The following is a 16036-nucleotide window of genomic DNA, read 5'->3' as shown; positions in this document are numbered from 1 at the left end:
TGCCAGACCTACTTCAGCATAAAATGTAAATGAATGGGCTTACTTCTCTTCCACGACGATCTTGTAAATGTTATTCTTAGGCAACAGTACTAAATATTAAACATAAATTGACGACACTACATTGTAAAATGCAGTGTAGCAAAGGAAAAACTTACTGAACTTGAAATTACCGTAAAAGACAAAGAAAAAAATATAAATAAATAAATAAGATTCAGAAAGGGGATAGAGAGACTGGTGGTGGTAGGGGTGGGTGGTGGTTGGCCTTTTCCCATTGATTACAAATCTCTATAATCATTACAAGTCTTCGAATATTATACATCATTTGGTATAAAGTAGTGATTTACAAATGTACCGTAATGTCTCAATTTACGACGAATTTAGTGGTAATTGACATCAGTAACAATTAATTGTGTGTATATACTGTGATGCATCCCTCGGTTTTAGTGTTGCTTTAATAGTCAATTCAAAGGTATATAGTCAATTAAATGGTATATTCCATGCACATCTTTCGGTTGTAAGTAGTAATCTGAGCTTGATGACAAGTCATTAGATGGCCTTACATCGAACAGGCAGGTATGTTCTGTTTACAACTAAATGTATTTCATCTATTTACCTTCCCTTACTTCTTTGTAAATTTTCAGTTTTCATTCCACACTGTGATCAAGAACTATTCCTTGTATTACTGCTAACAACCTATTTCAATAACCATCTTTCTATACTGCCTTGTTTTGAAATCTCTTCCACGATACAGACTTAATTTAAAATCTCTTTTTCGATACTGCCTTATTTTAAAACCTCCTCTACAATAATGCCTTATCTTTAAAATCTTTTTCGATACTGCCTTATTTTAAAATTTCTTCGATACAGACTTATTTTTAAATCTCTTCAACGATAATGCCTTATTTTAAAATCTCTTCTACGATACTGGTTTATTTAAAAAAAAAAAAAAACTTTCTTATCTTCGATATTTAACAGCTAGATCCTATTTCCGGACAACTCTGCTATCCACGTCACATGGCTGAAGTCTCTCATAATAAGAACATCTAAAACGATCCGTGTTTTCTTGATCCATTCTTTATTTCTGGCACAAAAGGAGCGTGTGATTCCACAGACGAGGTAAACATTTATGACACAGGCTGTGACCCTTTTTAAAAAGGCGCCAAAGAGCTTTACTGTGTTAAACAGATATATATAAAAAAAAGGAGACCTCCAGATGTGCATATCTTTAAATACTTCACTCTGGTATAACGACTGCAGCTGGCATTGTTAGGACCGGAGGGAGGGATGTCTCTTCAAAATGGACAGATGGTCTATCGATCGTGACAAAAGGGAACAGTTTACAAAGTATATTATGCCGAGAGAAACCCTCCCATTATGCTGATAGTATTATGCCAAGAAAAAAGTTCTCATAATGCTGACAGTCATTCACATGACTAATCGCAATTGACATACTTTACATAACGACTAAAGCTCCGGTAATATCAACGTATTTTAAATCCAAAGATCATACTTGACAACCAATCGATACAGTTTACCTCAGCTTACTGTGTTTCAAATTCAGTACTTCGCGTATCATTGACCTCTAAGATTCACAAAACAAGTTTAGCAATATGAAACCACTGGAAGAATTCCACCACATTACACTGCATTGCCAGTCAGGTAATAATGGGTTTAGCAGCTAAAGTTGTGACAAATTAACAGAAAATGTAACATCAAGTAACCATAGCGATTTCTAGCAACCGACCTTATTTTGGTCTCACGTAACTTTTTTTTCCCTGCAGCTAGGCCACATTAATTCTGTCATAGAAAATGAGCAGGGTTTCAGCACTGGCAAGAATGGGGTACATCGCGTAAAGAAAACGAGAAAGAAAACGGGAGTCTCCTGTAAAGAGTAATCTACTATGCATTTCTTGGCCGTGTCCAATTGATTTTCGTTGATAAAATCTTTCCAAAGCATCGGATATGGATCATATTTTGGAAATAACTATTTGAAGCCACGGCCTAATTGGCAAAAATATGCACTGATGTCTAATGTTGATAATTAAGGCACTTATCAGAGTAAATCACACAAATTTCAAGGGAAACTTAGCTAAATTTAGTAAGCACCCAGAGGGAGGCTAGTGAAACGTCATTACTGAAGGCCCTCCCACTCATTTATACTTTAAGAATGAAAACTCAGATGTTGGTAGTAGTAGTAATAGTAGTAGTATATGGGATTCTTGTTTTGTTTCACACACAAACACCTATCCTACTTTCTCTCTCATCTTTCCGATGAATCATGTGTTTTAAGTAAAGTACAATAAAGGAGTGGGCATAAAATGAGAATATTAGTTCTGTAATACAGTTCCTTGACGCAATTCACGTTTCCTTTAACTTGAAATATGCACCAAGTCTTACACACTCTCTGTGAAAACCATTGTTACCCTGGAGTTTCTGTTGATTCATATTGTCTCAAAAGTTCCGGTTTACGTCTACCTGCTTAGTCCTGCTAAATGAATGTAACATAACGCAAATGTTCTAACCTTAACTTCCTTAATGCACGATCAGTCACATAATAAATCCTAAGTATTTAGTATATCACACAACTCTCCATTTATTATTCTGTGCTTGAAACTGACACTAATGTTGTAGGGTTGTTGAGTGGTTATTATGAGCCTATGTATTCCAGGTTTTATCTATGTTTATTTTTTTATGAATTTGAAGATATATACTGCAAAATCACGCAAAACGAAAGCACTCTGGCCGCCACGAGGACACAGATGAAACAGCAGTGACGTATAATCTGGCTTTGCCCTGACGTCGGCAACTCGGCGATGTTTACTATTATGCAAGTTACCAGGTATATCGGCCAAAACATCTTACCAACACTAAACTATCGTATTTTCATTTCAATATGATTGTGTATCACCAGTTCCAAAAGTTTTGCATAACTAATCAAGAAAATGTAAATAGAATTGGGTTATAATTGCTATGTATTCCTAGTCAACGTAAAATTGTACAATGCAAATAGTAATATTGCAATAGTTATATTTACCAAATTCCTTTGCTATAATGTTGTCATGTTTATACAATATACCAAATTCTTATTCTTTACCCGTGGTATCACTAATGAAAACCGTAATATTACCGTAATTCTCAACAAGAGGGTCAAATATTTGTTTCCACGATCATTGTCACACTACTGGGAACACTGCTATTAAGCCTGATGTCATACTTTACGTCACAAGTAGCCTCCCTCTAGGTGCTTACTAAATTTAGCTAAGTTTCCCTTGAAATTTCTGTGATTTACTCCGATAGGTGCCTTAATTATCAACATTAGACATCAGTGCATATTTTTGCCAATTAGGCCGTGGCTTCAAATACCTATTTCCAAAATGTGACCCATATCCGATGTTTTGGTAGAATTTTATCAACGAAAATCAATTGGACACGGCCCTGAAATGCATAGTAGTAGCCGCTTAAAAACTCGACGGTTGCAAACTCCACGAACTGACCCATTCTCTCGAATGGATGCTTGGCACCTGCTCAGTTGCCTTCTGCTGAGAACTCTCACTCGTCCCTCCTCCTCCAGCCACTGCAAGGCTGACTCCGAGGAGTTTTCTTTATTTAAACAGTTCCAGGTAATCTACCTACTACACAAGATATCAGTATGGGAGAAAACCTATGTACCTATGCGCATAACATTCAAAATATTTCCATGGCAATGACTCAGTAAGAATTTAATTTAACCGTTTAATTGAGTTGCACAGTTCTTATTAAGCCCATAATATAATATAAAATACATAAAGGTACATAACGTTACAAATTTACAATATTAAAAAATAAAAATTAGATAAAAAATAATAAATTGAAATTAATACAAATGTAAATAAAAAGAACTTCAGATAATTATTTTCGTGATTTCAATTCAAAACAGAAACAGATGCAATCAAAGGGTCTCTCGGTCACAGTGGCAGCCACGTTGCCATTATTAATTTTCTTTAATGTATAATAATCGAAGAGCTATTTTTAGTTTTATTTTTGCCCTGAAGATTGTATCCAACTATTGCTGTCTCATGGTACCACAGCCATAGCACTGATTTCATTCTGCGGTAAAAGCTCTTTGATTTCGGTTGCAAACTTGAAATTCAGTTCTTGTTTTCTGGCAGACTGCTGATAACATCTCGTGAGGTTGTACATCAGATGGAGACGTTAATGTCTATTTACATTTGAAACTGGCAATTGTTGTACTTGTTAGTTATGGCTCCATTTATCATCAGAATTTGAGAATTCTAGTCTCGTACAGTCCTCGATTCTATCTGTTGAAAATACGATCTTGTAGATGATTTGCAGCTAGTCACATCCTAGATATGACATCCTTCGCCAAATGAGATCCTGCAACTAAGGGCTCCGTTCAGCTCGCTTCTTGGAGTCACTGGAAATGACGTTCTTGGCGCCACAGAATTCTGGACACAGGAGCGGCTCAGAGTCTAGTATATGGGTGTCCTCTGACATAAAATCTGCTTACTGAAACGACAATGTTTTCGGGGTTGGTTTTCTTCTGGGAGACTTCATAAGCCTAAATCTAATTCATATCATAGTGAATTGAGGGCTGAAGATAGATCTATAATACTACCATGGCCATCCGTATCTTCTCTGGCATCACAATGTCCATTCACAATACAGTTCTCAGTAACTACTGTCTCATTTACAATCTTTGGGTGGACAAATGTTTATCATTTTAATTTACAGTCTTTGGGTGGACAAATGGGTATCATTTAACGACAAATTTGGCATCAGAAGTTAATGGAAAATCTCTTAAAACAAATTTTTCACCCAAAGTTAATGGAAAAGTTCTTTAAAACAAATTTGTCATCAGAAGTTAATGGATAACCTCTTTAAAAGAAATTCATCTGAAATTAATGGGAAATCTCTTTTAAATGAAATTCATCATCAGAAATTTATGGGAAATCTCTTTGGCAACAAATTCATCATCAGAAATTAATGGAAAATCTTTTAAAACAAATTCATCATCAGAAATTAATGGAAAATCTTTTTAAAACAAACAAATTCATCATCAGAAATTAATGGGAAATCTCATTTAAAACAAATTAATCAGACATTAATAGAAAAATCTTCAAAATAAATTCATCATCAGAACTTAATGGGAAATCTCTTTTAAAATAAATTCATCATCAAAAATTATTGGGAAATGTCATTTAAAACCAATTCATCATCAGAAATTAATTGGAAATCTCTTTAAAACCAATTCATCATCAGAAATTAATGGAAAATCTCTTTCAAACAAATTCATCATCAGAAATTAATGAAAAATATCTTTTCAACAAATTCGTTAGAAATTAATGGGAAATCTCTTTTAAAACAAATTCATCATAAAAAATTAATGGAAAGCCTCTTTAAAACAAATTTAGCATTAGAAATTAATGGGAAATCAACAATACACTAACATGGGCTTAATAAGAACATTGTACAAATAAAACACAAATGCACAAATGACAGAAATTCTATTTTTAGAAAAGGAACTGATTACATACAAAAATCCAAATGAAAAATCACACTTTCAAAACTGACAACTCAATGAACGCTGCTTAGAAAAATTCAAATAAATAAAAATTACGTAAAATGCAGTAAACTGGTTTTTCCAGCTGAACAGTATTTAATAAAAAAAAAAATATTAAAACAAATCTCCATTACTTTGCGAGATACACGAAGTGCGAATCAACAAAGTGATATATAATCAATATGTATACAATCAATATGTATGTATATAATTTAAATCTTTTTGCAAAAAAAAAAAAAAAAAAATCTATTCGCACAGCTCTCTCTACGACAACTAAAGACCTGGTGACAACTGAAGTGCTTGCTCTTAGTCTTCATTATTGAACATGAACGAGTTTCAAAATAAAAATAAAAATGAAAGGATCTGAATCATTGTTTAAAATTACTTAGCCTTATTGATAAATGAAAATAGCATCAAGTGTAATACGAGTGCCAGTTATTACCAAACTTTAGCAAATGGTATTGGCAACCTTGAAAAAACAAAACCAACACGTAACATCACATTAAAATACATATAAATGCATAAGTACAACAACAAACAAAGTTTCCTGCCTTTGGAAAGAAATGTTTTGTTATCCCAAAGTAAATGGCTATAAATCTTATGCGAAACAGTTCACTGGATTTATTAATATCAATTTTAAGTCTGAGTACCTATTATGCATAAAGTTCTCTTCAGCGAGCCATGTATTGGCAAGACAACGAAAGAGAATCAGTTACAGGAGTCAGTTTACCGCATTCTACACTCTATATGTATTTTTAAAATAAATTTAATACAACAGATTTCACATTTAATGAACACTCCACAACTTCCCTAAGACTTGTTGGTGTCCCTATTAAGGAAACTATGTTAAATCATATAGTAAGGCAATTTAGGAGACTGCATTAAATACAGTTGTGCTGGAGGGGGGCGATGTTGTTGACAAATGTAGATATGACACAGATATTCGGCAACAAAGCATGACACTCTTTATCAATATACTATTATGATGATACAATCTCTAGGAGAGGAGTACACACCCTCAAGCCAGCTAGCTAGCTCTCTCTCTCACACACACACACACACACACGAGACAAAAAGTCCGTTCACACGTTCTCTCTCTAACACACAAAGTAGCCAAAAAACCTTGTGCGCAAGGGCTCGCTCTCGCTCTTTCTCAAACACAGAATGGACAAAAAGCTTGAACGCAAGCCTCCCCCCCCCCCTCTCTCTCATTCACAACACACACACACTGGCCATAAAGCCTGTGCGCGCATGCTCTCTCTCTCTCTTACTGTGTACACAGTGGTGCTCAAATCTCATGCGACACGATTCTTTTGGTATCGTCCAGATTCTCAGACTCAACGTGACGTTGCCAAGTAGTGCTACTATTTTTCTTTTTTTATCTCGTCGAAAAGCTTGCAAATTCACAGCTTGCCCTATTTTCCTTATGGTTAAATAGATATGATCCCTTTTATCCATTGGTATAATTCTTAATCTGTGCGATTTGAATTGTTTTTTTATTTTTTTTATTTTTACGTTGCTCAGTTCAAATAGCGGTGTGATAAGGTTAGCGGCGCCAGCAATGAAAGCTCACTGAACATGCTCCTCGGACTGGTCAAAATAACTACGTCTGCAGCATTGTAACAGTAGACCTAATAAGCTCAACAGTCATAACAACAATTTCAAGGTAGGAATAAGGCTATTAATCGAAATATCATAAGTATTAATATCAAGGCATATGGAACACTTGTTTTTCAACTGGTTTACAATATTTTCTTAAAAGTCCTTGTGCTCGCTTTTGGTGTATAATTTATTCTTTCATAAGGTAACTTGAAATGCATGAATGTGTAGATAACCTCATTTACTTTCTGGCCAGAAATTATTAATATAGAGATGTGAATGTTAAGAAATCTAACACCTAGACCTAGGAATAATATCTTGGCTTTGACAAATAGGCGAATATTTTCAGGTATGCTATCATTTTTGAAATATTCAAGAAAGATAATAAATAATTATGTATGAAAATCCAAATACTATTCCTTTAACACATATAAAGTATATGTTTTCAAGATAATTTCATGGGAGCTACTCATTGTATACTTATATACCAGGTGGCTGTTGTTTCAACGACACTAATGATACGTCACACACACTCCCCTCACACGTTGATATCGGTGGGCGCATTCTACTTTTGTATATACATATTTACATCTTTTCAGCGCTCAGGGTAAGAACATTCAAATAGGAATATTTGAAATTTTATGCTTGCTTTAGAAAAATTTGTGATAACCATACTTATAAGTATCAGATAACAATTTCGGATACAGGAAAATTCATTTATGATAATGCCCACATGATTCATTTCATTGGATTTATAAGAAAAAATGCAGTAGGAATTTTGAATAACCCAGTGTATCAACTTACATTTCACCACTACTAAATAGTTGAACAACCTAGTCCAACAAATATATTTACCTCTTCAAATCCATCCTAGAAGGTGAAGTCCAATGCAATTAGCTTCCTCTAGAATCGTTCACCTCTTTCCACTTGTAATGAGTGGAGCAGCTTGTAGCATGAAACGTAAGACTGTCAATATCTGTCTTGATGATATCCGTAGTTGTACATCTTCACTTGGCTGACCATTCATACCGAAAATACCTGAAAAAAGACTACATCGAAGTCTCTTCACTTCGATTTACATATTTACTATAAAACCTTCATACGAATTGTGTTCAAATATGTTTGACATTTTTCTGAAAACTTTCTCCTTAAAATATTACCCCACCCAATAATTAGCTTCATTCAACAAACATGTACCTGTTTAGTGACGATTATAGCCAAAGTTTCAGTCCAAAACACGTAGCCTTAAGTTCTCAAGTAGTACTAGAAATTATAATGTATATTATCTGTAGCAATAAATAGCCAAGGCGTGCAACTCTCATTGTCCTATTTTGATGTCTGTAATTATACATGTACACTTAACTGTCCATTTACACAATTACCTGGAAAACTGTATATTAAATTTCCTTAAAAGAGGGCTATAGCGTATGTTTAAAAATCAAGCAGCATATTATCAACTGTGCCAAAATTGTTAAAATGCTACAGACTTTACACAGTATGTTCGTGTTAAATTTTCCATTTATTATACTACTGTGTATTCATATTAAAGATACCACTCTATTTAATATTTTGGCACCGCCAATAGTTATTTCAATAACCGTACTCACCTATAAAGTGACAATTCACCTTAAAAGACAATTCCAAAGAGCCTCTGGCAACAAAAATAACAGAGTAGTCTGTCTGTGGCATGAAATAGGTAAGACTGCCCAACCCTGTCTCTTAATTTGATGATCCCTGTATTTATAACATCTTCAATTGATAGTTTAACTATTTTCTTAGATGTACCTGAAAAAAAAGTGTACATTAAGTTTTTGAAAACTATATTAGGGGTTGGAGGTCAGTGACACTCTTTGTCATGACATTGAATGTTTATTTGAATATTTGTTTTTTAACCTGAATGTTAAAACAAATTTTGCATTTAAATTCCCTTTCATAATTTATATCCTGACTATGTTTAAAATTAATTAGTGCTGATTGATCTTTCCAGCATATGAAATCCATCAGTACTAATATATAAATATTATTAACAATATTAAATAGAGTATGCAAGGCTTAATCCACAAAAAACAATCTAATTTATATTAGGAGGATCACACGTTATGATCAGGATGTTAAACTATAGATCATATGATTTCAAGGCTTCAGTAATGGCAAGTTTTGTCACCTTATTACAGAAAAATACTTAAAACCTAACGAAACCTAAAGAGAAAATATAACTGGTACTTTAATTGTTCCCATGTAGAGTGGAAAAGTTCAGCCACAATGGATAACCATGAAATGAGTCGCACACCATGCAGTATTATTATAGACAGTTAGATAATGGTTTCTAAACTTAGCCTCTTGGTATCTATGGTAAGATTAGTAAAATGAGGAATTTCCCCTACACCTGCTGTCCTACTTAGGTGTTCCATGATAAGGTAATGCAGTGGCAATGGATAGAGAACTGAAGGTCTTACGTGATTTTAGGAAAATATAACTTGACAAATACAAAAAATAAACTTAATTATATTGAACACAGCTCAACTTACTAAGACTGACTTTAGGGGGATATGGTCTCTGCCTAACCTATGCGTTAGGTCAGAGTTGGTGAGTTACAGGATCAAAATTGCATTTCTATCAGTATGAAAGCTATCTACCCAAATATACTTTTTGGGCTAAGTTTAATATGAGCAATATAACACAACACTATTATACTTGTTTGTGTTTCCAGTACGGCTGACTTTTCTAGTACTGGAAATGGCTCATCATTGGCTTGCAGTCAAGAAAATAAGTCAACCATTGTTACTGTCAATCCCAAGATATATTTTAACATTCATGTTCCAGTTTCTTTGTCCAATAAATATAATCTCCCCCCTGTTAAACGTATTGCTTTGTGGTTTAGATCAGTTTAACTTATTGCTTTGGGTTCAGAATAGTTTTATACAAGTTCCTTGCCCTACCTAGTGTAAATGATGTCTTACACACTTGTGCTACAAGTTTGGGGCAGCTATCAACTCATTCTGCAATTTGATGTGCTCGAACAAAACAACGAGAGCAATGTTATTACAGTAGACAAGTGTCTACTTTACACCTAGGCCACAAGATCAAAGCCTTATTTCTAGGATGGAAAAATAATACACAACAATAGGCCTGTTTTGTCTTAGCATAAACTGCCATGGGCTTTTTTTTTTTTTAAATCCATATATGCTTTTGCCTTTTCCTTCAGATTTCTTACGCAACTGTTTCATGACAAATATTTGTCTGCGTTGGAAATATAAACCCCCAAAACAAAGTTTTTAATGCATGCATTACACCCATATTGCATTACTTGATATTAAATTGGCTTATGGTGGTTTATTAAATATTTAATTTACAACAACTTTGCTACTTTGCAAGTAAATTGCAATACACCGTTATTATTTCTCCTTTAGGTAATTCTAAGCCCTCATTCCGCAGTAAAGTTGACTATGGCAGTTGACGTTTTCCTGCGTTATTTTATTTACTGAACAAGACTTTAAAGTAATATTTATTCGGACGACTGTAATTAACCCCCAGGGGCTAGTACTAAACACGGCGAAATACATTGGACGCCCCAATCCCGAGTGGATGTCGTATCTGAGGTTACGTGCCTTGCAGTCCGTGCGGAACTATTCTTTAGAATTACCCTGCAAGGAACGTAACCACGGATATGACATCCACTAGGGATTGGGGAGTCCAATGTATTTCGCCGTGTTTAGTACTGGCCCCTGGGGGTTAATTACAGTCGTCCGAATAAATATTACTTTAAATTCTTGTTCTGTAAGTAAAATAACGTAGGAAAACGTCAAATGCCATAGTCTACTTTACCGCGGAATGAGAGCTTAGAATTACCAGCCTTTATATTGGATATTCGCTTCCCACAATTCCTGAGTAAACTATACTCAAATTTCATGTTTTAGGAAAATATAGAATGAATAGTACTAATAACACTAACTGTTTTTATCCTAGAGAATGAACCAGGATGATCGAGACCTTCCAAATTTTTTAATAAAAGCCTAGTGTTATGATGGTAACCTATGAGAGGCGGTTATACAGCTAAGACTCCTTACTTAGGTACTTAAGTGAGGAAAGTGCTTCTTAGGCAAGGTTAAAATCTACATAAATGTAGAACAAGGCACTGCATCTTAGGATGCTAGGCTAGATAAAAAAGGGTCAAAATACTTAATAAGAGATGTTAGGTTAAGTTAGATCAATTCCTCGCAAGGTTAAGATAACATTGGGTATATATGCCTGGGAAGTGAGGCTAAATTAGGTCATGGGTGGAGTTAGATCAATTGCTGGGAAGGTTAGGTTAGCATTGGGTCAACATGCCTGGGAGTAAGGTTAGGCTAGGCTGGATTAGGTCATGGGTTCCAATATCGTTATAATTTAAGACATTTTTTTCTTCATCTCAAGAGCTTAGTCACACTAATTACATAAAACCATACTGTTCTCCACAAAAACCTTAGATAAATTCGAAAGAGTAGTTCCACACGGACTGCAAGGAATGTAACCGTGAACACGACATCCACAGGGATTGGGGTGTCCAATGTATTTTGCCGTGTTTAGTACGAGCCCCTGGGGGTTAATTACAGTCATCCGAATAAATATTACTTAAAATTCTTGTTCAGGAGGTAAAACTGCATAGGAAAACCGCAAATGCCATAGTCTAGGCTGCCGCGGAATAGTAATATAGATCTACCAAACCTTATTTCCCAAGCTGCCCTTTAATCAAGGAGTCAAGTTAGAAAACGGAATAGCCTAATTAACATAATCAGTAATAAATTAATTGAATACGAGCCTATACACCTACCTGGTAAGCAAGGGGTGGTTTATTATGGCTAGTTGCATCCGAATCAGTTACCTGAAAATACCATGGTACATATAGCATGTTCCAGAATCATACTTATGGAAATTCACGAAAACGCAAGCCTAACTTGAAATCTGCTAAGCACAGGATGGATAGTGTGACCATTCCAAAAATCCAGCAAAAAGGTATTGTGAAATTAACTTCGTTGTCTTTGATTGACAAGGATTTTATGAACTAAACTTCACCCTCATTCTTAACATAGGTGACACTATAACAATGTATTAGGCTAATAACATGTCATTGTACCAAAATTTACTTTGCTTACCTTAAATACTGAGATAGCCTAGAGCCTGATTTGCTCAGGGATAGTGGGTATAATACCTCCTACTCTAAAATAAAAATTAACCTCATTAAACTATTCTGCTGTACATTATAAAAAACAATAGTTCATTGTATGCATGAAAGCTACAAATCCAGTTCGCCCATCACAGAATTTCGACTGATCACCATGAGGCTAAAGTGACCACAAATTCAAGTGGCTTACCAAATTTGGAGGCATCAATGAAATCGTTTGTTTTGGTTCTTGTTTCTTTAGCCTAACCCAAGATGGTGCCATGGTGGTTCCAATTTGAGTTTCCAGGGTTTTCTCAATGGAAATCACTCACTTTCAGCCAACTGGCAGTTGCCACTTAGTCCGTTTTTCGGAATATAAATTAATAATTTTGTCTTTGTTACTGCCATTAGTTGGATGAAATGAAAAGTAATGCATATATGATGGTTCTAAGTATCGTTATATTTCTAGATTCCAATCTGGAAATATATAAGCTTGAGGAAATTATTGAATTGTAAAAGTGACATCTAGCATGAATTATCTTAACAAGCAGGGACATCTGGTGGCAAATGAAAGAGCTCCATTTGGTGGGAAGTCGTAAGAAAACGTATCGCAATGCTAATTCATTTAAGGAGATAAAATGCCCTTATTTTAGAATAAGATAAATAGAGTAACTTACTAAAACACTGCTCTCTTGATGGCTAAGCACTATGAAAAAATATGAATACGCGATGCATTTTCCAGCTCATATGCTTTCCTGGTACTGGCTATAATGAAAAGGGAACCAGAATTACCGCAATACTGCAATTATATCGCAGAAAATTTTTGTTGATAAAAGTATGATTTTACACTATATCAGTATTCAAATATCAAGCGTCTATATAATTTGCGTTCTGGTGTATACTGAATTTATGTTCAAGCACAGTTTTGTCTTTCACTCCAGCTTACTCGAAAATGTTAACGTTGGTTTTCCCGATTACGAAATGGGCGCCAAAGTTAAAAGTTGCAGATCGGCGTAACTAGATGTTTACGGTAAGGAAAATAAAGAGGTTTCTATTTGATTTATTTTTTTTATTCTGTTAGATGCCGTACAAATGATTTACATATAAACGCAAAGTTATCTCTCATAACAATGAGAAACGCTCTCTCTCTCTCTCTCTCTCTCTCTCTCTCTCTCTCTCTCTCTCTCTCTCTCTTGGAAATAACAACGTACAGTAACTTTTGACCAGTGAACCAGAACTTGTAATTACAATTTCCAGCGGGTTTAAGTTGGTCCTGAGATATAGTGAACTGGATATTAAACGATATTTGTGGCTGAATGCTTGTAAGTATAATAAAGTCACGATATATATATAGATATATAATATATATATATAATATATATATATATATATATATATATGTGTGTGTGTGTGTGTGTGTGTGTGTGTGTGTGTGTGTGTGTGTGTGTGGATTTATCTTTGTATTTTTAAATTTTATAAGATTGGTACACTTAAACTCACTTTAGTTTGGCTGATTATATTCCAAAGTGAGACTCGTCAGTTTTTACATTGGTTTTTGCGGTCATTCAAAAAAAAAAAAATAATGGCAGAAAAAACAGCTCTAACTCATGTCAGTCTCCCATGACCCGTTTTCCTGTTTTTTTTTATTTATTTATTTTAGTTGAACGAAGACAAACGTGTAAAGAAAATGAAACACAACAAACAGAATTTAAAGCTAGTATATGGAAAAATAGTTATGTAATTGATAACTGTCTTTTAAACCATTAGATTTCACGTATTACTTGAGCTTAAATCTGTAATGTTGGATTTTAAACGTGAGCATCAGAGCCATCTATTGAGCATATCAAGAACAGCAGAACAATATTAAAGATACAAAAAAGAGAAAAACTATAGTGAAATCCGCAAAATAAACTAATTCTTTTTTATTTCACAAGAACTAGACAAACAAGAAATGTTTTTAGCTTTCAAGCAATGCTAGTTCCCATATATATAATAGCCACAAGTCTGGGAATCACTTAAAGAGCTGGAGGTCGTAATTCTAGTAATATTTATGATCTGAGAATTACTTAAAGAGCTGGAGGTCGTAATTCTAGTAATATTTATGATCTGAGAATTACTTAAAGAGCTGGAGGTCGTAATTCTGACAATATATATGATCTGAGAATTACTTAAAGAGCTGGAGGTCGTAATTTTTGCAATATTTATGATCTGAAAATTATTTAAAGAGCTTAAGATCGTAATTCTAGCAATATTTATGATCTAGAATTGCTTCAAGAGCTGGAGGTCATAATTCTAGAATTATGACATATAATCGGAATATCTAAGGCAATATTTATGATCTGAGAATTAATTAAAGAGCTTTAGGTCGTCATTCTGGCAATATTTATGATCTGAGAATTACTAAAAGCGCTGATGGTCATAATTCTAGCAAAATTTATGATCTGAGAATAACTTGAAGAGCTGGAGGTCGTAATTCTAGCAATATTTATGAAGGCAGAGCTATTCGGGGACAAATTCAAAACGAACCAGAATGACATCGATTAAATAAAGTTACGTTAAAAACAAAGGGATCAGTCTCTGACCCAGTCCTACCGTTAAAACAGCCATACATTGGAAATTATAAATGATACTGGAACTTCGTCGCCCCTAGAGATTCTAAAGTTGAGCATACTGGCAGAGCGAAAGCTGCCAATTTCGAGAACAGAGACTTTTTTATAAAGTTACAGTCATTGTTTTCCATTGTTCCGCTGGAGGAGAGTTGTACATGTTCGAATACATCTCAGGGTCCACGCTATTCATAGTTACCGAAGGGTTTTATTTATAAACTGGGACTCGTAAATAATAGCAAGTTTATTCACAGAACTTGCTACAGCTTCCACAACTTTACCTTTGGAAGGGTGACTGGTGAAATATTGGAAGAAATACACTAGTCTCTCTCTCTCTCTCTCTCTCTCTCTCTCTCTCTCTCTCTCTCTCTCTCTGTGTGTGTGTGTGTGTGTGTGTGTGTGTGTGACAAATACACAAGCACACACACACACACGTCCATACACACACACAAATGCACCAAAAACTACCATTTCATCGATAATTTCAACAAAATACAGGTGGCTGGTAACTCAATAATGACCTGGGGGAATTAAACAGTAAATCTCTCTCAGACTCTATTTGGGTGTGTGTGTGTGTGTGTGTGTGAATCTGCAGAATGTATCACACCTTTCGAGCTTGAATAATTGAGCTGAGTTGCTCCACTGTTTGAAGCGAAGGACGGCCTGATCCAGTCAGAATACTGATGGGGAAATGATCGAGCAGATGGACGCCCTTCAACGCTCGGGATATCTGGCGATCGCGAGGAGAACTCCGCTTTAAATGACGCTACTTTGGGAAACAGAGAGAGAGAGAGAGAGAGAGTTGAGTCTCGTTTCGTCTGATTCATATTATCGTCTGTAAGTTCCTCTTACTCAGTAATCCTTTACGGTTTAGAACTTATTCGTTGGTTTGCGTTGCTGTATGTTCGCCATCTTTATCAGCCTGTTCTCTTCCCTTCCCGTTCTCCTGATTCACCGGCATTATCGTCAACGCCAAGTTCTCTCTCTCTCTCTCTCTCTCTCTCTCTCTCTCTCGCGCGGCGCGCTCTCTCTCTCTCTCCATATATATATATATATATATATATATATATATATATATATATATATATATATATATATATATATATATACCACATCAGCCCTCCTGTTTAT

General features: G+C 34.9%; 1 long non-coding RNA gene across 4 annotated transcripts; it reads right to left on the bottom strand.

Moving 5' to 3' along the window:
• Nucleotides 1–3883: 3883 nt before the first annotated feature.
• Nucleotides 3884–12656, bottom strand: LOC135196553 (uncharacterized). Of its 4 annotated transcripts, none has more exons than XR_010310420.1 (5): nt 12511–12636; nt 8767–8944; nt 8357–8497; nt 8015–8197; nt 3884–4892 (listed from the first exon to the last, which is right to left on the bottom strand). It is a non-coding gene; the product is annotated as an uncharacterized LOC135196553 (long non-coding RNA). The 4 variants fall into 4 exon arrangements; XR_010310421.1 differs by lacking the exon at nt 3884–4892 and adding an exon at nt 11970–12020 and having other exon boundaries at nt 7644–8197; nt 12511–12656; XR_010310419.1 differs by lacking the exon at nt 3884–4892 and having other exon boundaries at nt 7646–8197; nt 8357–8541; nt 12511–12644.
• Between the last annotated feature and the right edge of the window lie 3380 nt (nt 12657–16036).

This window comes from Macrobrachium nipponense, chromosome 23, assembly GCF_015104395.2.
Source record: "Macrobrachium nipponense isolate FS-2020 chromosome 23, ASM1510439v2, whole genome shotgun sequence".
NCBI classification, from domain to species: domain Eukaryota; kingdom Metazoa; phylum Arthropoda; class Malacostraca; order Decapoda; family Palaemonidae; genus Macrobrachium; species Macrobrachium nipponense.
This window is presented reverse-complemented; position numbering and strand designations above follow the sequence as displayed.